We start from the raw sequence: 15,014 nt of genomic DNA, 5'->3' as shown, positions 1-15,014 counted from the left end.
TTGGGTGACGTTTTTAGTTGCTCTTGATGGCGCCGTCAATTGTAAATCGATTTTGTTATTTCTTGTCGGCATTTTTTGCCTTCTTTTTATCATTGCGTTTTCCGCATCTGTTTGTAGTCTTTTCGTCGATTTTATTGTGTTTTTCAATTGGGCACTCGGCTCCTTTGAACCAATGAAATCTCTAGGTTCGGATGGCATACTAACTATTCTCTTACAAAAAGTGAACGAGATTATAATGTCCGAGCTCATCACTCTCTTGCGTGTCAGCCTTGCGCTGAGACGAGTACCGGCAAGCTGCCGGAAAGTCAGGGTGGTGCTCATAGCTAAAGCGTGTAAAAAAGATAAAACTATGCCTAAGGCTTTCATCAGACCAATTCGTCTGACATCAACGCTTCTCAAGTTGAGGGAAAAATCACGAATAATCACAGCCGTAATGAGTTCTTAAGGAACTCCTCACGGTGCTCCCCCAGACCGTTATTATAAAAAAAATGCTCCATGAAATCGGACACCACTAGTCGATTCGTGAGGTTGCACTGCATCTCTGGGGAAATTTTCAAAATCTTCCTGCGTCGGAAATTTGAGTTCCGCGAGTTACGCGTTGAGTTTTTATTGTTCTTTTCTATACGCAACTAACATTAATGGTACATAGTCGAATTTATACGTTTAACATTTTAGGTATTCAATAAAATGCGTAAAGAGCGTAATTTAAACTTTCAAAATAGACTTACCAACAGCTGTAAAGATCATGCAATGTTGTATCTGATATATGAAGAGCACTATTTACAGGTTATTTCATGAACTGGTGGCTTAAAACGTGGTTTGTAATGAGTGTTTCGTCGTTTTTACATTGTTTTTAGTACTTGCGGCACTTGAAAGGGCGTAACTTAAATTTCCACCGTAAGAAGATTTTGAAAATTTTACCAGAAATGCGGTACAACCTCACGAATCGACTGGTGAGATCCGATTTCAAAGAGCTTTTTTTTTCATAATAACGGTTTGGGGGAGCACCGTGTTCCCTCTGCATGCCAATACAAGTGATTACCAACGCGGTATATCTACGGAAACAGCACTTCTTTGCCTAGTGACATTGATTGAGAAGTCGCTCCAATACAAAAAAACGGCACTATGTGCTTTTCTTGACATTGAAGGCGCTTTCGATAACACGTTCTTCGCTTCAAATAAGGCTCTCGTTAATAAAGGAACTGAGCAGTCGACAATGAGCTGGATTTAAGCAATGCTGTCGAACATGGAAATCACAGCCTCATTGGGAGATACGTCGATCACTCAAGGATGTCCTCTAGGAAAAGTCCTCTCCCCTTTGCTTTGGTCACTGGTGGTTGACGCACTCTTGAATAAGCAAGGTTGTGAGGTTATTGCGTACACCGACGACGTAGTACTTATTGTCAGTGGTAAGTTTGATGCAGTGCTGTCAACTCGCATGCAAGAAGCTCTAAATACCACTATTTCGTGGTGTTTACAAGAGAGGCTGAACATAAACCCCACCAAAACAGTCGTTATACCACTTACTAGGCGGAGAAGACATATCCTTACTTCCCCTTCATTGAATGGTGTTAGACTAAGCTTCAGCAATGTAGTTAAACAGTAGTATCTTGGATCATAAACTGAACTGGACTGCTCACCTAGACTATGTTGTTAAGAAGGGAACTTTGGCCATCCGGGCATGCAATTCACTGTTTGGCAAAACCTGGGAACTCAAACCTCAAGTAGCCCTTTGGTCATACACTACAACTGCACGGTCTAGGCTAAACTGTGATGCTTTCGTATGGTGGTCAAAGGTGGACGAGGGGACAGCAAAGCTCAAGCTAAGCAAAGTTCGACGCCTGGATGTCTGTCAGAGAATAGCACCATGCATACAACACCAATGGCAGCCATGGAAGCAATGTTATACTTGTTGCCTTTACATCTTCATGTGAAGAAGGAAGCTGAACTCGATGCACTAAGGTTGCAAAGGTGTCGTAACATACTTGAAGGGAACGCGTACTATGGGAGTTCCAACTGTCACCCCAAGTAACGACAATCTCTGACTGGATGGATGCACAGTCTACCATGGAAGTTCAATACAGTGTATTTGATGCAGTGCGCACTGTGTGGAACGATCGAGGGCCCGTTCTTCCATCCGGTACTTCCTGTTTCTTTACAGGTGGATTAAAAATTGGCGTGCGAAAATCGGTATTTTCACGGATTTTTTTTTCCATGTTGGGTATTTTTATCACTGCGACCATTTGTTTGATCTATTGTGATATATCCCCCATTTTACTATAGCTATGTTGTCAAGATGACGCACCACTATTAGAAGCGACCGTCATTGTTTGATTAATAGCATTTGTCCAGTCCGGTGATACATTTCGGATAAAGTGCACTACCGTACTGGGAATTGTTCTCCAAATATCAAAGGGTTCTAACGGCCCTCTGTCGAAGAACCTTAATCTTTTATTAAAAATTGCCGGACATCGGCATAACAGGTGTTCCGAGTCTTCTTTTTCTATGCCACATAAGCGACATATATCATCTTGAAGTTTTCCCATAAGCTTCATATGATAGCGGCTCGGACAATGTCCTGTTATTAGACCAGTATAGATGCTTAGATCTTTCTTTAAAAGCTCCAGTATTTTGCGAGTCATAGAAATGGTTGGAGAGATAAACCGTTTCGACTGCCTAGCATTGAAAGTGTTATTCCAATTTGATTCCACTTTCCTACATTCCCATGCTTTTAGCTCCATTTTTAAAGCAGAAGCAGATAGGCCGCAAAGGGCTCAGGTCCAAAAATTGATGAGAAGATCCGAGTCTTGCAAGCGCATCAGCCCTTTCATTTCCATCAATTCCACAGTGACCTGGGACCCAATATAAGTTGACTTGGTTACGGCAAGATAATTTTTGGAGTGATTGAATACATTCCCAGACGTGTTTTGATGTGCATGTCGCCGACTTTAAAGCATTTAGAGCTGCTTGACTATCGGACATGATGCATATATTTGAATGTCTCTAGTTTCTGCGCAAGCACACAGTAGAACACTCTAGAATTGCTTGAATTTCAGTTTGGAACACAGTTGGCCATCTACCCATAGAAATTGACATGTCTATTCCTGGGCCAGTTACTCCTGCTCCCACTTGGTTGCCAATTTTTGAACCATCTGTATAAAAACCGTCGAGCCTTGGCGAAGATCGGGACCACCGTCTTCCCAGGAATCACGCCTAGGCTCAAATACACGAAAAATTCGGTCAAAGTTGTATTTTTTCGCCATCCAGTCTTCATTATTGATTACCAGAGGATTAATACTAATAGTCTTTAGAATACTGAGATGACCTGTAAGACCACCATCATCAGGGTCATAGATCTTTTGATCCTCAGAGCACTAACACAGAGCACAGAGCACATTTTCACGGATAGTCAGTTCTCTAGTTCACAAAATGTACATCCAATTAATTTGGGAGTGCAGCACAACTGTAAGGGAACTCTCCCGCCAGAAAGAAGTTTTATTATTCTGGGTACCTGAAAGCTTCGGAATCGAGGGTAATGAGCTTGTAAATGCTCTTTAGTATTCTATTCGTGGATTTCTTTTAAAATAACTCTGTTAGAAACTCTCAGCTCGACTCTTAAAGAATAAAATGATGATTTTTGGAATACTATTCACTACATAACAGCATACGCATGATTTTTGTAACTAAAAGAAATTTTCAACCTTTTCTGTAAACACTATTAACACAAGGCATAACACTTATCGTTCTTACGAACATAAAAAGTATATTTACCTTTTACCGACCGGTTTCGGGCAACTAGTCCATCGACGGGGTAATGCCCAATATATTGGGCATTACCCCGTCGATGGGCTAGTTGCCCGAAACCGGTCGGTAAAAGGTAAATATACTTTTTATGTTTGTAAGAACGATAAGTGTTATGCCTTGTGTTAATAGTGTCGTCAGTTCTTACGTTAGTGCAAAAAGTGAAGTTAAAAGCTTTTCTGTAAAGTTCATGAAACTCGGTAGATATAAGCACTTGATCTGTAGGTCCACAGAAACCAGACAAAAAACCGTAAATCTGGTATCACTGATTCGCAGGGGTTCAGATGTCATGTTCCATCGCTCGTAACTGCTGCATCGACTTAGTACCATCAGAATAATTCCCAGGTGAAATGATAAATGACCTCTGGAATTTGGTGAACGAATGTTGACCAATAAACATGTACTTACATTAATACGATTTTCGATTTGACAAAATGGCATCATGATTTAGAACTTAGAACTGTCAAGACGATATTAATAGCCGTCCATAACTATATTATCCAGTTCACAGGTTAAGTGCTATATATTTTTATAGCAAAACTTCACCTGTATTCGTCCACTAGGAATGTGCAATGATTTTATTGTACCGACGCTTCTCAGGTTGTATTCGATACCGCAAAGTCTAGAAAACAACACAGCGCATCACACGATTTAGCTGTATTGAGCTGCTTCATATACCTACTGCTATATATAAAGTCACGAGGTTCGTTTCGGGTTTCGGCAGCAACCGCCGATACCACTCAGACAGAAAATGTCGAACCGATGGCGATGCGGCGCGTTCGCTTCATACTACTAAGCCAGAAATGAACGATCGGCGGACTTAAGCCAGGTATAAAAACACGATGAATCACCCTGCGCCCGTGATTGTCTCACTTTACGCGCACGGAAAGGTGATTTTGAAATAAGCTTCGCCAGCGCAAATGTCGTCGTCATGCCTGCCTGGTGAAGGTTGTCATCTTTTTTGCGGTCTCCCAGTCCATACCGGTAAAAACCGCGTAAACGCACTGTCAGTGGTTTTTATTTTACAAAACAAACAGGCACAACCGGCCCGGCTTAGGTACGGTACGAGCTAGCATTGCATTTCGCCTTGAAGATAAAATAACGTCCCATATTAAGACGGCATAAAAGGCAACTCGTCTCGCAACCGGTCCTGTTATCAGGGTTTCTGTCTGTCCCCACCACGCACGAGACGACGACGACGAAACATACTGCATAATGCAATGCACATGTGCGAACATTCTTTTGCTTCGAGCATGAAATATTTACGCAGGGCGAGAGTTCCGATGTTGGTCCTAGCAGAGGTGAAAGCTAATGATTTTCTGAATATTTTTAGTAACAGCTAAAACGGCTAAGATTTCTTAAAACCTATTTTTAGAAATATTTCTAGGACCAATGAAATGCAATATTGAACTGCCTATGCTAGTACTTTTTAGCTATTTTCGTTTTTCAAACGCAGTTTGTCTTTAAAATCGAGCACTTTAAAATATACTCTTATATTGTACTAGAACTTGATTTAATTGTAAAACATTGATATTAGATATGTTAATTTTGTATTGAAATTTAAATGCTTTCAAAGGATTAATTTAAATCAGAAATAGGATTAATAACGTTATAGAACCAATATTTGCACCTCACTCGGTTTGCTTTATCGGTGACCATATCCACATATCCCTTGTCGATGTTCCGAGCGGTGAATAACTCAATTCCAGCGAAAGATTTGCTCACCTATAACGGAAAGAAGACGACAACGTTTGTCAAAGGGCTCGAGTGACACCGTGTGGCGGAATTGTTGTTTTTCAACAGCTTTTGTACACTGTACTGACTGGTTTGCAACCAATAGCCAGCTATTTGCCACTCAAGGGGATAGGTAAATGACAACGTTCTTAAGGTGATGGACGTTCGAATCGAACGTCGACTGTTGACAAGGAGCAAGTTATGTTATGAATTTCTGCTAGCCGTCCGCCGAAGGTGGTTTGGATCGATTGAGTTGCCAATTAAAAATATGCAATTATAATAACTGCTGAGTGGACTTTTGTTTGAATGTTTACTAATTGTAAATAGCGCAATTTTACTGCATTTAAAGCAAATCAAAACGTAGGTGCTACATTCCGTTTTTCGAAACTTGACCCTCTGTTTTTATTTGACAGACTTCGCAGCCAGCTGTTAAGAGTACGAGACAATTACGTGGCAAGTACTACGATACTATTGTCGCCAACAGCTTCTTCCAGCAGAGATTCGAATATAAGACATCTGACTTGTAAGACCACCTTCGTAACTCAAAGTCAACTAGAAACCAGTATTTATTGTAATCAAAATACGGAACTGAATACTGTTTGTTTAGGCATGTTTTCATTTTGAAAGTGTTGATGACGAATGACAATGTAATCATCATCCATTGCTTTATCAATTCAATTATTTTCTTTTCAGAAAAAATATCGGAATTCCCTCATCTCTACAGGTCATGGATATTTGATTTATCTGAACCTAAACCAAGTTGACGTTCTGAAAGTAAACCGTGAAGTGTCAACATATTTCCCGAATTCTCATTCTCAGTTTATGCCGTTTATAGTAGTACAATTTCTAAATTTCCGAGATATTTATGAGAGGTACCGATATCTCCACCGAATATAACTTTTAGTCTCACATTTTCTATCTCTACAGTAGCAAAGGTTTCCGTTCTCTTCACAACATTTCTGGACATTTGCACAACTATGGTAACTTGCACATCGGTCGATCTGAGTGCTGTTAACCTCTGTAAACCTCTGTAGATTCATAACAAAAATTTTAACTTAAACCATTGTTGTTTTGCACTTAGGTTTAGAAAGATTGGGGTGTTGGAAATAATCAATCTTTTTTACGTAATTTAATCATGATCTATATTCTCACACCTTCTCGTTTGGCAGAATAGGAAGATTCCATGGATAAATAATCCGTCTTACATCGTGCTAGGTTGGAAATAAGCTTCAAAGACTACGAAAAATTGTTCCCCGGGTTATTATTAAGGAGCGAGGGGAATTGTTGCTTATATATTTTGAGACTTTTCACTTCCGCAATAATCAACTTCCATAGTGCATTAATAGGGCGAAACCTTTTAAATTTAGGACCAAATTGGTGTGTTAACACAGCTACTATTTCCAAATCTTTTGGTTTGTAAATATTTTCCTATAGTAGATTTTTCATTTCTTACCAAAAATATCTTCATTGGTAGTTCTGTTATAGCCAATTAACTTAGCAACTTCAACAATATAATCCATTTCAATTTGTTTCGCTTTTCTACTGAGGGGCAACAATTCCATTCGATGGATCATATGATGGAAAGAAGCCATTTTGTGTTGAAGAGTTGGAATAGTGCTTGGTGCTTCTCAATAATTGATTGAATGACCGTATTCACATCTCAGAGGTGGAACACTATGTGTGAAACTCAGATCCCGTACTTTATCGGTGTTTACTAATAAATTCGCGCAATTTATCAGGTTCTACTAAAGCAATGGACTGAGGAGGAACCACCTACGGACTGGTTGTATAGTCTCATATGCCCTATTTACAAAAAGGGCCATCGACTCGAATGCAGCAATGGTCGAGAGATTATTCTCCTCAATTCTACATGCAAATTTCTCTCTCGCATCCTGTTTCATAGACTGAGGTCGTCGCAGAAAACTTTTCTTTGTGAATACCAGTGCGGCTTTCGAGAGAAACGCTCCACGATGGACCAAATGTTCAGCTTGCGACAAATCCTCGATGAATTCCAAGAACTTAGCTTGTAGATTCCCCATTTGTTTATAGGTTTCAAGGCGGCCTATGATTCAGTTAAGCGAAATGAGCATGGTTTTTCAACAAAACTGGTTAGGTTGATACATGCTACTTTTGATGGTTCAAAATCAAGCGGCAGAATAGGGGGTGAGACATCGGACTCGTTTGTGAGCCTAGGTGGTTTTAAGCAAGGTGATGGACAATCGAAATACTGTGTAACATTGCATTGGAACGCGCTATATGAAGGGCTTTCGAGCAGAGAAGCAGTACCATCATCACGAAATCTCACATGCTCCTAAGGACATCGATATCATCGGTGTTAACCGTAGAAATCTGATAGAGATGTACACAAATCTTAACCCTCCGTCACTCGCGCTGTTGTATTTTGTACAACGCCTGCGAACCGTTAACTTTATCTCAGTATATCTCGGGATTCCAGCAGTAAAGAAAATTACTGTTTTCAGCAAAGTTGAACTGCAGACCAAGATCGTTCAAATGGTGGAAAAAGTTCCACAAGTTTTTCACCAACTGGCATTAGTATTCGAGTGAATTCTGTTAGGTTTTATCATGCTTATAAATCGAAGTTTGTGCGAGTAACGAAAGGTTAAGAAGCAAGCTCAGAGGATAGGATTTATAATAAATTCTGCCAAAATAAAGTTATGGTGACTAGTAAAGAGTGCGGCAGCCCTGCGAGTGTTGGTGGCGATGAATGACGATATTTTTGACGTGGTCAACGAATTTATTTACTTTGGTTTGTTAGTGACTTATGACAAAAGTGCAATAAAAAGACGGGTAGCGGCTGCCAACAGAGCCTTCTACAGATTACATATCCAGCTGAGGTCCCATAGCCGTCAATTCCGCACAAAACTGGCCGTCTAAAAGATGTTTAGTTTCCAAAAGGTACTCTACGACCACGAAGAGTGGGTCGGCATTGATTCGATATGCCGATTGTCGCCGTAAAAGTAAGTTACCAATAAAATTAGAGATCCCCAAGGGAGCAACATGGGGCCTTTGGTTTTTTGTTGATTCTCAATGATTTTACATCATTGCTGGAATCTGGAAGTATGACAGCGTACGCAGGTGAACTAATTGCTGCGATTGGAATAGAACATTAAAATTTGCACCATTGGCGCCATTGAATTGCGCAGAATGGATGGATTTAGCGACCTTGGTGTTTTGCTGGACGTAAAATTGTCATTTAATTTACACCATGAGATAATCATCTCTAAAGCAGTTCGGCAGCTTGAATTCAGCTCTGAGATTTAATTTAATTTATTTAATTTAATTTATTTATTTCTATTCATCTGACCTTATCGGTCTAAATGAAGTTTCACGTGGATGGGGAAAAGCTCACTTGAGGTGGTCACAACGTGACCTTCCTCAAATGTGCATAAAAACCCCATCATCTTTTGATTTCAGGACATTGCATGTTGCACAATTACAATTATACATAATACATTACAATTTACATAAAACATTACAACAAGTCACTTTCTAGTAATCTTCGCCGGTACACAGATGAAGTTTCAGTAAATTTAAAAAGATCAGTATATCGATTAAACTGTCGCACCATTGATGAAATCGGTGAGAAGGCTGCATACTGGGTTGACTGGAATTCCACATGAAGCATAGTCCTTGGACGCAAAACTCTGGTACACTGAGAATATAATTTCGTATTTTGTTTGAAAAAATATTCGTAAAACTTTATTCGTAGCTGGTACAAATAATTTCATACCATTTAAAAACTTTCGTAGGCTTATTGTTTACCGCAAATGTTGCTATTACGAATGGTTCGTATTTTTTACGAGAGCACATTCGTAGCTGTCTTGCATCAAGACCCATTTGATGCACGGTTGTTGTCTGGCATCATTATCGACGAAAACGGGATGCGAAGATTGTATGAAGAGAAAATAGACTTGTGCAATTATGTCCGTCTTGGTACGCAGTAGCTGTGGTTCTGTGGTTTGCGGCGTCGTCGGCTGTTCGTAAAGAAGTATGACAAAACGAGCTCAGTTCGATTCCCGATAAAATCAGCTTTTTTCAGAGATAATAAAGATTTCGCTATTTTTCGATAGGTGTCGGTAATGTAGCATACTGACACCTATCGGAAAATAGTGAAATCTAGTATTATTTTTATCGACAGCCTTTTCGTGCATTCGTAAAATCCACAAACCATTTTGTAAAATGAAATGATTCGTACGAATATAGCTTTGTTACTATGTACAAAACATTCAGGTTTGATTTTACGAATCTAGTTCGTGGTAGAAAACAACGAAAGAATTCGTACAGCAAACGCTCGTTTTCGTACTATAAACCAAGTTTTATTATCAGTGTAGGTGCGTAGAATCCGATTTGTGATAATAGATCTGGGGCATCATACTCCGCAGTAATTAGCTTTACAATGAATACTGCTTGTGATGCCCGGCGACGTTGATCTAACGTTTTTATACCCAACAACCGACAGCGATCTTCGTAAGAAGGCAAATTCTGAGGATCGTTCCATGGGAGATTTCGCAGGGCATAACGAACAAATTTACGCTGAATGCTTTCTAGTCTCATGTTCCAAGTTGCCTGATGCGGGCACCAAACAACGCTGGCAAACTCTAAAGTTGATCGGACCAATGAACAGTATAAAGCTTTGAAGCACAGAGGGTCATCAAATTCACGGGCTATTTTGAATATAAATCCAAGTCGTCGACTAGCTTTTTCAATAGTCGTTGATATGTGCGGCCTGAATGATAGTTTTTCATCCAGTATCACTCCCAAGTCTTTCACCTGCTCGACCCTACTGAGTTTGCTACCGGCGATACTGTAATCAAATCGGATGGGATTTTTTGTACGATGGTAAGTGATGACGCAACATTTTTCCACGCTTAATAGCAATTGGTTCCTCTCACACCAGTCGGTAAATAGATTCAACATAGTTTGAAGTTCCATACAATCTCCAATTTGACGAATTACGTAGTATATTTTTAAATCGTCGGCAAAGAATTGACGTCCGCCATGATCAAGGATCAGTGCTGCATTATTTATGAATAATGAGAACAACAAAGGACCTAGGTTACTACCTTGTGGCACACCTGATTTGTTCGTAAATGAGGATGATTGGTGATTCCGAATTCGTACATAGAGCTGCCTATTTACAAGATACGATTCCAGCCAATTACAAAACCGTTCACTACAGCCAGGTTTTTTCAGTTTATGCACAAGCAGCTTATGGTTAACGGTGTCGAATGCGGCTTTAAGATCAGTATATACTGTATCTACTTGTGCTTTACAACTAATATTTCTAATGCAAAATGAAACGAAATTTACAAGATTAGTTTCTACTGAACGACCACGGAAAAACCCGTGTTGCACTGTACTAATATAATTTCGACAAGCAGCAAACAATCTATCCTTCACGATAATCTCGAAAACCTTTGACTCCGCACACAAGGACGTTATTCCTCTGTAGTTCATTACGTTGCATTTATCGCCTTTTTTGAAAACCGGAAACATGCAGGATTTTTTCCAGGTAACAGGAAAACTCTGTTGTTGAAGTGACAAGTTGAATAGGAAGGTTAACGGAGGCGCTAGGATATCCGAACATTTTTTCATTAACGCTGCAGGAATTACCCCGGGTCCAGGTGAAAAGGACGACTTCAAGTTTCTAGCGGCAGAAATCACGGATTGCTCATTTCTGTTAAAGATATCCATTTCTAGCACTGCAGAAGGTACATCTAATAGAGCTTGCTCTATCTGTAGAGCAGTGGTCAGGTCGCAGTTAAATACGCTTGAGAAATGTTGCGCGAACATATTGCATTTATCAGCAGCAGAGGTAGCATTAGCATCATTAAGGGACATAGTCGAAGGAAGACCGCTTTCTTTCCTCTTGGTGTTAACAAAGTTCCAGAATTTGTTCGGGTTCCGACGCAAATTTTGCTGAGCGCGACGAACATGCCGATTGTAGAGGAATCTGTTGTAGTGCCGATAGTTATTACTGGCAATAGTAAACCTGCGCTTTAAGATCGGACAACGGCATCTAGTGAATGCTCGGAGTGTCTTCGCTCTAGCTCTTTTCAATTTAGCATAATTTTAAGAATGACCACTCTTGAACTCCTTTTTTGCGCCCTAGTTTTCCCGCTTGGTTTGGTTTCCCAGCAAAGGAGGTATGCAAAGGAGATTTGTTAAGGCCCAGACACAATGCATACGGATTTTACTACGTTGCGGCAATTTGACAGTTTTTCCATGGGTTTTCTGTCAAATTTCCGCAACGTAGTAAAATCCATATGCATTGTGTCTGGGCCTTTAGACTGTTTTTGCAACATCTTCTTTGACAACAACAGTCATGCCAATATGATAGATGTCGTTTACTGAACCTTGACACACTCGGCCACAGATGCAAGTGTATCAGGCGGTTTTTGTGGCAAAATCAGGCAACTTTAAAATCTATTTTACAAAACTACTTTCCTTGCTTACTTTCCGAGCATAGCAACAACCACTATTTATGACACATTCCTGCGTGTCCCGTTACGACGAGGACCCGACTTTCATTGACATTTTGCTCCCACTACTAAAAAATACGTTTGTTTCTCAGTTATTAAACAAGTTTTAAATTATGTCTGTTAAGTGTACTTTCTAACGTAGTATTTACTTTTTGATTTAGATTGCTATTTAGGTAGGTATGACAAGTTACATTTCGTAACGGGACACCATCGCAGAAATACCGCTTTTTCCACCATGTTTTAATATGTGTACACTTCATCAATGTGCTAATTATTTAACGTTCTGTATGTTGATTGTGTTGAGAACTACGTTTTCCTTGTAGTTCAATAATCACTGGTTCATATCCAGTATAATATGAGTTGAAATATGCAGGTTTAATACCGATTTCTTGGTGTACAAGTGCGTGGAACGTATGCTCATCGGGCTTGCTACAAACTTTATTTGGATCCAATAAACCAATCACAGAATGTATTCGAACTTTCTTAAAAGTGGAAAAACTGTGTTAGCTTGCTGAACCGTCGCATTTATACGTTCTGAAACAGAATTAACTTAACTAATTAAAAGGTATTAAGGTGAGCATCTTAGCAGAATCTCGAATACGAGTTAAATTAGGAAGGTTTTCCGTTTTATTCTGCTACTAAATTAAACTACACAATGTTCACATTAAGAATAATTACAAAACTTTACTACACTATAATTACACTACAACTATGGTGTGAGTGGATGGTTAGCTTAGCTATATTATAATTGTAGTTTAATTATAGTGTGGTGAAATTTTGTAATTATCCTTAATGTGAACATTGTGTAATTTAATTTAGTAGCAGAATAAAACGTAGAATTAACTTGTAATTTTATTCATGGAGACAGTCTGTCAGTCAGAATAATTACCCCAATAAAATGTAAATGTCACAGAATTGAAGTAGATTTTATTCATTAGCCAATGAATAATGATTGAATTGGAAACCCCTTAGTAGGGTTATTGCAATTGTTTAGAAGTCAAAAAATGGCACAAAAATTATTTAATATCATTCACACTGAAAATGGGTATGTGAGAAATGCGCACAGGAATGCTGGACAAGTTAGCAAAATATTGATTCAATTTTTGGTTTATGTGTTTGTTGTATTTGTTTCGCATTCCGTGCAACAAAAACGTCAATAGAATCCTAACGCATTCTAGGTTTAGCACATCATTACTTTGAAACAATCCTATAACTAAATAAATAAAAAATAAAAACATCTAGCACAGCATGATCGTGTATGACTCTATACGTGATCATATAACGTAAACTTTATTGGACAGGAAGTAAATATCTGATACGAAAAGTAATTAATTAGATGAACTGGAAAATCTCGTATAGACCACAAATATATTGGGTTCTACCTGGCATAGAAACCAATATATTTTTGTTCAATATATCGACATTTTCCAGTTCATCCTATTCATCATTTTTCGAATCATACATCAAGGGAGTAACCCTTTCCAAAAAAGAAATAAATGTGCATGGTAAAACAGCCTAGTAGCTTTCATAACTGGACATGGACACATTGTAATTCTTTGAGTCAATAATTTTCGCCTTTAGGTTATGATGATAAGATAAATTTAGACTTTCTTAGCATGAGTGCATGTTTAGGCATCTCTTATTTCTTAATTTTTTAGGTAGGGGAACTGTGGGTAAGACGAACAGGGTGGGTAAGACGGACAGGTGGTTGATTCTACCAGTTAAGCATTAAAATTCGTAAATGTTTTGATGGGCATCCAACCATCTTACTATCTCATGGTTTCTGAACGTTTCCATCATCATTTAGAACTTTCAACTTTTGATAAAGTACAGAAAAACTGAAAAGTGGAAGTGATTCTGCGTTTGGATGTAACTTTTTTGCCATCGAAAATAAGCTTTTGGCGTGGTTTAATTCTGAAATGTAACCCATAACATGAAGTATTTCGATTTAATACCTTTTCAAGTAACGTCTGCATTGGAAAAATAGGTAATTTTATTTACATATGAAAAATTGTAAACGTTTTAAAAATATGTATAATGGTGGGGTGAAATGGACAGCTGCCAGTGTGGGTAAGATGGTCAGTGAACATATCATAATAAAATGGTTGATTTTGCTTCTTAGTATTATCTCATGCATAAAAATGAAAATTTAACCGGCAAATGTGGACTTCAAACAAATTAGCAGTAGCCAGGCACGAAATAGACTTTGGAATGCTAGTTCATATTGCCGCTGCCAAACAATTTTCGATTGGCTGCTATTGGTGGGAGAGGGTGGACTGCCCCCTTCACTTTTTGCACGCTACACCACCATATTTTACGTATTCAATTTGTTAAGGGTCAAAAATAATAATATGCTCATTGTTGGGGCGATTTACAAAACCTGTCCATCTTACCCCCACACATTGTCCGTTTCACCCGCAGCACTAAAAAAGTTCACTTTTTCGGACCATTTTTAAAACTCAAAATACACATTGAAAAACATTTTTTGTCAAATATTTCACTAGCTACTTTTGAAAACAATATATTGAACTGAAGTAAACTGTATTTAGGTTTTGTAAATCATAAGTTTTCTGTATTATATTAGATGTTCTTCTTAACCTGTTCGTCTTACCCACAGTTCCCCTATAGAGCGAATCAATTTGTTCGTTTTGGATGGCACTCACTTAGAAATTTTGTATAAGTTTTGAAAGTTTGTGTGGAAAAATATAGCGTGGTTTGACGAAATTCATCCAAACTAACGGATTTAAAATCCAGTTGCAATGCTTCTTGGTTTTCAAGATTCTTTGAAATCCAAAATGCACCTATATTCTACTGACGTTGTTATATTTTTTGTTCAGGTAAAACCCTAACACACATAAGCACACCCTGACTAAGCCACGAAACCGGTTGATTGCGCGAGTTTTTGCTTCGTCGACGTTCGACCGGCTTGGTCGTCGTCGTCAGTGTCGATATTCTTGCTGTCTACCTGTACCTACA

The 15,014-nt window shown here is 38.8% G+C and overlaps 1 protein-coding gene across 8 annotated transcripts in view; it reads right to left on the bottom strand.

The window, feature by feature from the left end:
• LOC128741541 (vascular endothelial growth factor receptor 1) overlaps positions 1–15,014 on the bottom strand; it is an 86,867-nt gene that overhangs the window by 69,421 nt on the left and 2,432 nt on the right. The window lies entirely within an intron of this gene.

The sequence above is a fragment of the Sabethes cyaneus genome, chromosome 3, assembly GCF_943734655.1.
Source record: "Sabethes cyaneus chromosome 3, idSabCyanKW18_F2, whole genome shotgun sequence".
NCBI lineage: Eukaryota > Metazoa > Arthropoda > Insecta > Diptera > Culicidae > Sabethes > Sabethes cyaneus.
The sequence above is the reverse complement of the archived record's forward strand: the minus strand, read 5'-3'. Positions and strand labels throughout refer to the sequence as shown.